The following is an 11,157-nucleotide window of genomic DNA, read 5'->3' as shown; positions in this document are numbered from 1 at the left end:
ATAATTACAATTCTCTGAGAATTGGGCTTTGAAGAAGCTTCAATGTCTTTCTACTTTCTCCTATAGCTGCCAAGTTGCAGGTTTTTACCATGATTGTGGAACACAGGTTTTTAAGGCAGCCACAATGCTGAGGAGGAGCAATGGAGATACTTAAATTGAAATGCCATAGGGGCGCCTGGGTGGCTCAATGGGTTAAAGGCTCTGCCTTCGGCTCAGGTCATGATCTCAGGGTCCTGGGATCAAACCCCGCATAGGGCTCTCTGCTTAGCAGGGAGCCTGCTTCCCTTCCTCTCTCCCTCTGCCAGCCTCTCTGCCTTCTTGTGATCTCTGTCAAATAAATAAAATCTTTAAAAAAAAAAAAAGAAATGCCACAAAGCTCACTAACCTCTCAAGATTCAGTCATTTTTCTTGAGGAAACACTCCTTGGATTGCTGTAAGCCTCTGGTTAATTTCCAGAGTTCTGAAGAAGTCGGTTCATATAATCTTTTTCTTAGTGTTCTACTCTGTCATTTTTGCTTACATCACCCCTCACCCTTGTAGTTTTAATTTGAATTTTTGTTATAATAAATGAAGTGAAATATGTTTTCATATGTCTAAAAGCCATTTACATTTTTCTCTTCTGTGAATTATCAGCAGTGTCTTTTGCCCAGTTTTTAATTAATTTTTTTGGACTTTCTTCTTGATTTTAAGAACATTAATATATTAGGAAAATTGGCTCTTTGTATGTAATACAAATATAAATATTTTTTCTTAGGTTGTAATTTGTCTTTTGACTTTACCTTTGGTATTTGTTTTATTTTGTCATGCAAAAACTTCACAAAACATTTTTATTTAGTTAAATTTATCAATCTTTTGAAAAATTACATCTTAATTTTAAGTTATAGTTAGAAAGACATTCTCCACTTCTGGTTTTTTAATTAATCTTTTATAGTTAAGTCTGATGTTTTTGAAGTTTATCCTTGTATATATATCAAATACAGGTCCAGTGCGGTCTTTTCCCAAATCGCTAGCCAGTTATCTCAAGCAAATTATTAAACAACCCATCTTGTCCAGTGATTTGAGACACCACTTTTATCATGTACTAGGTTGACATATATATACTTGGGTCTACTCCGGGTCTTTTAATTTTGCTCCATTTGTCTTTCAGGCACCAATACAATATCCATTTAAATATTGAGGATTTCTATGGCTGAGTAATATTCCATCCACTCTGTGTGTGTGTGTGTATAGATATAGATATAGATATAGATATAGATATAGATATAGATAGATGAATAGATTAAGAAGATGTAATATATATGATTAATATATATCTATATCTATATATATATCACATTTTCTTAATCTATCCATCTAGCAATGGACATTTAGGTTACTTCCGTATCTTGGTTATTGTCAACAATGTTGCAGTAAACATAGGGGTGCATATATCTTTTCAAATTAGAGTTTTTATTTCCTTTGGAGACAACAGTGACCTAGAGGGTACTATTCTAAGTGAAATAAGCCAGACAACAACAAATACCATATGATTTCCCTCGTATGTGGAATATAGAAAATAAAACAAATGAACAAAGAAGCAAGCAAACAAACAATGATGAAGACCTCACAGGCTTGCTGGGTGCTTGGACTTTCTTCCATAGGTGTAAAAAAAAAAAAATCACTGGGAGATTTTAAGCAGGGAAATGGCATAACTAGATTTATATTGTAGTGAGATTCTTCTGGGGGCAATGGCTGATGATTTCCATTGACAAAGCATTTCAAACATCACTGCAAATCAAACCACACCACCCACTGAATGAGCCAGGCCAGAAAACCAAATCGTAGCCATGTCACTATTTTTTTTAAATAACTTTAAAATAATGGAGTCAGTATATCTACTTAGGACTAAACGTGAAAGACTTCCTCTATTTTTCTATTTCCAAAACCTGAAAGTCCTGCTAGGGAGATTTAGTTCCAGGTGACTATGCTGTCTTCATCTGACCTCGGCATGAACCAGGGTAGGCAGGGCTGGATCTTAAAGAGAACTCCAGCAACGTAGTGGAACCTGAGTGACCCTTACAGCAAGCCCCAGAATCACTTCCAATGGCTGAGGACATGACTTTTTTGTCTTCTTTTCTGTTTTCCTGAGTGGAGTGCTGGAAATAGTCAAGCACAAAACCCAGCATGCTGGACAAAGAATATGATGTTTGTGTTCATGAAAAAAATCAACCCTAATTGTAACCCTGGGAGCCAGTGGGAGTTATGAAATAGTGTGCCTAGGATGTTCATCTTGTTAATAGATGCCAACCATGGGGTGCTTATTTTCCACGCCACTTATAAAGACTCTGGTGGACAGAAAAAAGCTGTTTGCGTCACTCCATAAAATTATAAGATATAAAGGATATTATGGTAATTCGTCGGGATGATTTTCATTTAGTATCTGGTCTATGAGAATGCCTTTCCTCCGGTTAGTGCAATATTCCAGCAAATGTAATAGTCAGCTTAGCAGGAACTCTCAAGTTTATGCACTAACGTCGGCGCAGGCACCAGGGATACATTTTGCTGCCACTTAAAATTAATTATTTTTAATATGTTTGTTAAGGAAATGGCTTTTTAATTTTATTTCTGACTCTCAGTTTAGGAGTGATAGCTCCTAGATTTCAACCACAGGGACCGGCTAACATACAGAAAGTCATGGTGTGACCAACATGACAGCCAGCATTCTGAAAACAAATGAGCAGTCAGGGAAGGTGAGCACCAAAAAAGTGAAAAGAGAAAACTAGCTAGTCTGTTTGTTAGGACAGAGAATATATAAGCAAGTTTCTTTGGTCTGAAACCAAGATCAGAAAGTCAACTTCAGTGACTTTCACCAATGTTTATGCAGGTCGAACCATATGAAACTCTAGATAGTCTACTGGTTTTGACCTACAAAATCATATTTCATATTTCATATGATTCAACGTGATGACAGTATCCTGTCCTCACCCTACAACTGGGCATAACAGGCAATTGTTTTAACTCTAAAGTCTTAAACTGCCTGACTGAAGCCTCCCTTCATTCTAAACCTTTAATGCCCTCATTTCTATAATGAAGACTTGTCTTCAGTCTAGACCAGTTTGAGATCGCAGGCCCATAGGGCCAAAAGTCCCTTGAACATCTCAGCAAGGAACTCGCAACAATACTCAAGTGTCATAGTTTGGGGGTCTTGTCTTTTGTTTTTTGTTTTTATGTTTTTTTTTTCTTTAACATCACTGAACCTAGTGACTCATGGCTATTGAAGAGAATGAAGGAGAGTGTGGAACTTCTGAGACTGAGTCATAGGAAGCATTGTGGCTTTTGTCTTGGATAAGAAACAACAAAAAATACTCAAATGAGAGAAGGCAGAGAGGATGGTGACAATAAGACTCTGACTTTGTGAATATTGTAAACTCAGTGTTGCCTTCCATCATTTTACCCTTTCAGATGATCAGACTGTGCTTTGTGGCCAGTGGAATTTGGCCTTGTTTTTTTTAAGCAGACTCAGCCCTAGGCTGTTTCTCCATCCACCCTTGCTCTGCTGGCAATGCCACTGGATTCTGTCAGGGCTTTAGACCCCCTCTATCCTCTGATGATTCCTCTATCAGTACCTCTATCTCCTCCCAAGCCTTCTCCTCTGAGTTTGAGACTCTTGTCTCCAGCTTCCAGGCAGGTCTCTGTCCACCTATTGATGTCTGAAGGGCACCTCCTCCCAAACCCATCATATCCTCACCTCACTGTAAGAAATCACTGCTTCAGCCTTCCATCTGCTCGGCTTAAAATCCTTAGAGGCTCCTTAACTTCTTTCTTCCTCACACCACACTTTGAGTCAGTCTGTGAATACTGTGAGATCTCCTGTCACTACATGAGCCAATCTGACCCTGTCATCACCCTCATGGAACCTATGCAGATCTAAGTCCACTTCGTATCTTGCCTGGATTTGAAGGACTTGCTCCTACAAGTGTCCCCTGCCTCTACCTTTGCCACCAGAAAGATCCTCTGAAGAGTGTGTCAGATTATGTTCCCTCCTTTCTTGAATCCTCTGATGGCCCCACCTCACTCAGAGACACAGCAGGGAACAAAACCAAGTTCATGCCCTCGCAGAGATGGCACTCCAGTTGGGAGAGGCAAAACTTAACAACAATAGTCTAACATGTAAGCAGGTGATGAGAACAAATGGGTTTTGTGAACTCATAAACTTCCCTAAAGAGACATTTCCAGGAGTAGAAATGTCTTCAGTATTGGGCACAAGTCCTGGCTGGATTCAGATGATGCTGTGTTCCCGGGTTCCCTGAAGAATGAGGACAGGCAGCCACAGGAGAGCTGAGACTTTGGCGTCAGGCAGACGCAGCTCCAGCCCTGGCCCTGCCCCACACTAGAAGCAAGTTCTGCCTATTAAATCCCTTATCCAGTGAAATGGTCTAAAGAGAGAACCTACTTCAGGGTATTTTCAGGAAGATTAAGTGAGAGAATGCAAAGCACAAAATACAACACCTGGTACCAAGGAATCATCCAATAGCTGGTAGCTATTATTGTCATTATTAATGTTAACATTATTGTCTGTCCCTAAGACCCAGATTTTTTTTTTTAATTGACAAGACTAGAAATCACAGCCTTACAAAAACTTGAATAAAGGAGACTAAAGTGATAGGGTTTTTGAGAACTGCCCCAAGGACGGAAATGAGTGGACCCCAATAGAGGGGCTCATGGCAGGAGGGGAAAAGTAATATAAGGGGCCAGAGCCCGATACTTTATTCTTCCCAAGGCCACCAGGGCTGGGCTAGGGCAGAAGATGCAGTTTGTTAAGACACTGAAAGACAGATGTCAAGATAAACAGTGGAGGGTATTAAGGAAATGTAGGATATCTTTAACCTGCTTGTGAGTTAGGGGTCCTGAGCAGCCTGGAACAAACAGAGTTGATCAACGTGGACCTCACCCTGAGGAGATGTTAAGTAAATTATGAATACTATGCTCTCTATGGCTTGGCTATTATTTGTATCAATCAGAGTTGATGTACAGTCAGAACTTTGGCATGATTGGGTGGATGGTGGACTTCTGGAGCATAGAAAGAGGGCCACACTGAACATCAGCCATTGTCTCCCACCAGGGCTGCCAATAGGATTCTGCAGATTGTACTGGGCACAAAGAGGCCTCGGAGGGGTGAATGAACAGAAATCCTGCTTGTGCTCCAAGTCTGTCATCAGAGGGGCTCCTTTTTGTAACTCAACTATTCATAGTAATATGCCTGCCCAGCAAGGGTGCCTTTTAAATATTTGCCTTATGTGCTATTGGGACACTGCTCACACCTCTGTCCAGGGAAAAAAAGAAAAGGCAGCAGAGGAATGTCACAGTCATCACTACCTCTGTGCCCCATATCTGGGAATGGGATTAGGTTTCTTTATCCATAAACAGCTAAGTGTAACAGACCGTTTAAGCTTGAGGGAATCCAAAAATTGTCCTCTACTCCCAAGAGATATGCTACTCAAATTAAAATGGAGACTGGGATAGTGTTGTCAGATCTGTTTTGAAAAGGAGGTGTTGTTTCCTCTTGCAGCAGTTGGGAGGCCCCCATGGCCTGAGGGGGAAGGAGCATTTCCAGATCTGTGCCTGGGCTTCCTACAGGTGCATCTCCACAGTGACCTTTCCTATATCCCTAGGAACAAAGACCAGGCTAACACAGACATCCATCAGAGGATGGCTGGGACTTTCCTTGTGGCACCAACACACTCTTGATGGAAAATGCCCAGGAAGAGAGAAGTGGGGGAAGGGCCGTGAAAAGGGGAGATGAGGGATGGAAGAAGCATCAGCAGAGAGAAGCACCAACTACCTTTAGTAAATGGCCCAGGGTTCCAGCTTTAGGGAGCACAGTGGGGAAATAAGAAACTGACTTGGATAACAGAGAGGCTGCACAGTCACCCGGAGGGATGGGGCAGGCTAAGCCATGGCTGGACATGTCTGGAAGGGAGGCTGGGAAGGTAAAGAGAGGCTGGCAGGGTAAGTTTGGATCAGGAAGGCCTCAGAGTCCTGGGATTTTTATATCTGTCCCTGGACTGACAGGGATACGCCTTGCCCATTGGCCCCATTAAAGATGGCCAAAAAAGTTGTTCCTATGTCTGAGCAGAGGGACAGGGATGTTTCCTGACCAGCGTGAGAAGTTAGAGCTTATGGGAGGGTCTGCAGCAATGACCTTCAAGAATAGGAGTAGGAGAACTCTGCAGGTAGAGGGCACCTGCCACTTTCCACAGCATTCTTGCCTACACGCTCTCGTTCACGATGCAATCTGTGATTCTTGAGTACATGAATGAAAACCTGCATGATTCGGGCCCCTAGTGTCCTCATTGCCTCCTAACCCTGCCACTTTTTCTTTCTTGTGTAAAAGACCTTGCACCTTGCAAACTTTGACTAGCTCATAAGCAACAAGGCTTGCAGAAATGCTTCTTGGAATATACTATTTTAATGGCATTAGGATTGCGCTGATGGTCCTGGGCAATGGGGCACAAAAATGGGAACAACCTCCAAATTGTAAATTTTCCTTGAAGTTGAAAACTGTTGTTTACACCCAAACTGTACCTCTGCATATTCAGCTTCCCCCTAGCCCATGGATACACTGACCCTGCTTTAATCTGGGCTCACCTATCCTTCCAGCACTCTCTAATGTGCAGATTAAACCCTTTAATCTTTATTTAAGTCACACAAATAATTATCTTTTGATACCCGATACTCAGAAAAATGGTCCTAGAATGTTATTTAGGTCCTCTGTTCCAAGGCCATCTTTTAGCATCCAGTGGTGTCCAGGGAGGGCAGGATTAACCTCTCTCCACCATGCCACTGGGCTTGGTTGGATGTTGCTTTCCTGAGCAGAGGGCTGTAGAGCATAAGGGGAGTCTGAGGCTGTGCGTGGCTAAGTGAGTACAAACCAGATGGAGCACTGTGGGTATGACTGTTCACCCTGCAAGGGAAGGAAGTGGTGTGGAGCTGGGGCAGGAAGAGAGAAATTTAATCTCCTTTGGTGTGTGCTGAGTGTAAATTTCATTTCATGAACTAAAGAATTCAAGAATTGGAACTTGCATTATATTCCATGACTCTACTTCTCACGAAAAGTCCCCTTCTTCTGCAGGGCTGCAGGAAAAACAATATCCATCCTTTCTGGGAAACCTCAACATCTAGGTGGTCCCATGATCCTGGATCTTGCACAGCACCAAGGCACTGGGGTAGGGGAAGCTCTTTGGTCCTTATTTATCAGGCCCACAATTGTTGTTCTGACCACTCCAGGCCAGGCAGCTCTTGGTGACACCTGTGCCAGGAGTCTATCTTGAATGTATTTCTCTGGAGTCTTGCCACTTCCCCAGTGGGGTTGCCAGGAAAGAGGACTCTGCCCCATCCTCTGCTGGGACCACGGCCTCACTCTTCCTTCTCTTCTTCCCAGTCTGGAAGAATCTATTTTCAATCTGGGGAGAACCCGTCTCCTTTTATGTTTCTTTGGCTGTGATTATTCTCAGAATTCACTTCTAAATGTAAAGCCAACACCAGCAGGATTTTCAGAGTAGGCCTATTTTCTGACTTGTCATGTGCCTCCCCTGAAGCCATGCACACCAAGCTGACTTAAATGAGGAGAAGGAAAGGGGGGAACAGATGGGAAGAGTATATACAATTATGTATCCTTGAGAAATCTTCTGGCTTATCCCTGCCTTCCATGTCATCTGCTCTAATGCTGAGGCTGGCAGCCTGCGGTTTGGAATTTGCTGGTTGAGTAATGCTCCCTGGGGATGAGGGTGAAACAAGTCCAAACTCCATGGCTTGGACAGGGATGGTGGAGGGAGGTTTTCCAAAGTGACACTACCATAAGGGAGGGAATTAGGGCAGCTGGAAATACTTGGCAGTCCTCTGTGACCTCTGCCTATTCCATAATGACTAGCTATTTCTCCTCCTTGCCCCTAGAGCACTTTCTTCTATGGCCATGGACCACAGTCTCCTGCAATGGCTGCCTTCATTCCTGTCTCCCTCTTTAGACAGAAAGCTCCCAAGCTGAGGACCTGTATTTGTTCATCTGTGCATCCTAAGCCCCTCAAAGGTAAAGACTAAGTGAGTAACTCTTTGGAATGTTGTAGAATCCCTGTGCCTGCTGCAGGTGACTGGCCTGCATGGGTAGTCACCTGGGTGTGGGTAGTCAACTGGGTATGGCCTGGGTATAGAAATTGTGGATGACACCAAACTGCTGCTCAACAAAATCAGGATCAATAGATTGAAAGCATGGGCCGAAGAAAGCCAGATAGAATTTAATGCTTAAAAACATAAAACAATGGGCTTAAATTGCAAAATTCAGCTGGCATAAAGGTGATTTGATAGAAGACTAGAGCACGTAAGCAATATGTAGGGTTTCTAGTTGTGTCCAAACTCAGTATGGGTCAGTCCTGTTATATGGCTAACAAAAAACAACAATCACAACAAAAGCAGGTAGTCTGATAAAAGGTTACATTAAGAGAAGTATGCCATCTAAAAACAAGGAAGGTGACAGCCCACTTCTACTGCTCACTGCATCCAAATCAAATCCTTCCAGGGATATAATGTCCAGCCCCATGCATTATGTCTCCTGAGACCCATGACCAAATGGAATACTTCCAAACAAAAGTAACCAGGAAAGTGGTTACATCTCAAAACCTTATCTTGTCTTTTCTTTAAATGGTGCTGAGTGTACTGGATAAACAGGTGGGAAAAAATGAACATACATAAAATGAACATACAAATACACAAAATTTAACTCAAAATGGATCAAACAACTAACACAAAACTGAAAACTATAAACTTCAAGGAAAAAACATTAAGAGAAAATTTTTTGCAATGTTGGAGCTGGTAAAGACTTCTTGGAGTGCCTGGGTGGTTGTTGGTTAAGCGTTTGCCTTCAGCTCAGGTCATGATCCCAGGGTCCTGGGATCAAGCCCCCAACCAGCTCCCTGCTTAGTGGGGAGTCTGTTTCCTCCCTCTCCCTCTGCCCCTCCTCTTCCTCATGCTCTCTCTCTCTCTCTCAAATAAATAAAAATCTTAAAAAAAAAAAAGATTTCTTAAAACATGAAAAACTGGGATGCCTGGGTGACTCAGTTGGTTAAGCAGCTGCCTTCGGCTCAGGTCATGATTCCAGCATCCTGGGATCTAGTCCCACATCCGGCTCCTTGCTCAGCAGGGAGCCTGCTTCTCCCTCTGCCTCTGCCTGCCATTCTGTCTGCCTGTGCTCGCTCTCTCCTTCTCTCTCTCTGATAAATAAATAAAATCTTTTAAAAAATTATTTTAAAAACGTGAAAAACTATAAAAGAGAAAAATGATAAATAGACTTCATCAAAATAAAACCCCAAAATAAAATTTTTTTAAAAACCTTTTTTTTTTTTTTAAATTCACCTGTAAGAAAATCAAAATGCAAGCCGCACACTGGGGGAAAATATGTACACCACATATATGGGACAGAGAACTTGCACACAAACATATAAATAACTCTTCAACTCAGTAATAAGAGGATAAAACAATAAGAAAATGTGCAAAAGATTCAAATAGACTCTTCACAAAAAATATATATGAATGAGAAGATGTTCAACATCATTAGGAAAATAAAATAAATCAAATAAAAAAATAAAAATAAAAATACTATAAACTTATCAAAATGACTAAAAGAGACTGACCATACCATGTATTGACAAGGATATGGAACAACTGGAACTCTTACACATGGCTGGTGGGGATGTGAAATGATAGAACTTCTTTGGAAAACAGCATTACATTTTCTTAAAACCTTAAACATATGCTTGCCATACAAACTAGTCATTCTACAACTATGTACTTAGCCAAGAAAATTGAAAACATATTCCCACAAAAAGACTTATACATTTGATAAGTCTTTATTTGTAATATTTTTTTAAAAAAGCAAAAAAAACCCAGGGAACAACACAACATCCATCATAACCAAATATATAAAAACTAATGGTATAGTCACAGTGTGGAATATTACTCAGCAATAAAAAGGAAAATAATGTGAATACATACAGCAACACATGAAAATTGCAAAATCATCATGCTAAATGAAAGAAGCACGGGGGCACCTGGGTGGCTCAATGGTTTAAGGCCTCTGCCTTCGGCTCGGGTCATGATCCCAGGTTCCTGGGATCAAGCCCCACGTCGGGCTCTCTGCTTAATGAGGAGCCTGCTTCCTCCTCTTTGCCTGCCTCTCTGCTTCCTTGTGATCTCTGTCTGTCAAAGAAATGAATAAAATCTTAAAAAAAAAAAAACAAGAAAGAAGCAAGGCAAATAAAGTATATGTGTCTGATACCATTTTTATGCAATTAAGTATGTATTTATATACACTGCAGAAACACAAACTCATCTAAAGTGTCAGTACTATTGGTGCTGATGGAAATGTTTACCATCCGGATTGCAGTGATGTATGCATATGTTAAACTGAATAACTAGTACACTTTAAATATGTGTACTTTCATGTATCTTAATTATATCTCTATGAAATTGGAGGAGACTCTTCTCTTGGAGGAACATAAAACAACATCAGGTATGGCTGGCACTAGTATTGAAAGTTCTAGGATTATTGAGCCAAGAGAATAGTAAAGCGATGCCTGGAAGGCCTGAGGGCTGCACTCAGTGTTCCAGTGCCCAGGGAGAAGAGGTGAGGATTCTGGAGAAGGGGTCACTTCTCGTATTGGAATAGACCATGTTGTCAATCTACTGTGTGGTCAGCATATGTGGGCAGAGAAATTCAAGGAATGATGCCCACAGGGATCCTGTTCCAGAAGGAACCCATGGGAATTTGTTTTCTGGACTTCGAAGGGTTCACATTTGTAACCACCAGACCTGAGTTTTCCCTGCCAATTTTGTGACTGGGGTGGGCTCTAAGTGGAGGAGAGTTGGCCAAACAAAATGTTAGAGTTGGACACACACTGTGGTAGGGCAAGGTGACCTTCCCCACACAGCACAGCCCCACATGGCTTCCCCTTCAGCTGAGCATCTGCCCCTGCAGCTCCCCCTTCCATGCCACTGCCTCCTGCTTGTCTACATCGGAGGAGCGGTTTCAAACATTAGAGCCATAATGTGATTGTCATTACCACTTCTTTTTTTTTTTTTTTAATTTTTTATTTTTTATAAACATATATTTTTATCCCCAGGGGTACA

This window comes from Mustela nigripes, chromosome 2 (genome assembly GCF_022355385.1).
Source record: "Mustela nigripes isolate SB6536 chromosome 2, MUSNIG.SB6536, whole genome shotgun sequence".
NCBI classification, from domain to species: domain Eukaryota; kingdom Metazoa; phylum Chordata; class Mammalia; order Carnivora; family Mustelidae; genus Mustela; species Mustela nigripes.
The sequence above is the reverse complement of the archived record's forward strand: the minus strand, read 5'-3'. Positions refer to the sequence as shown.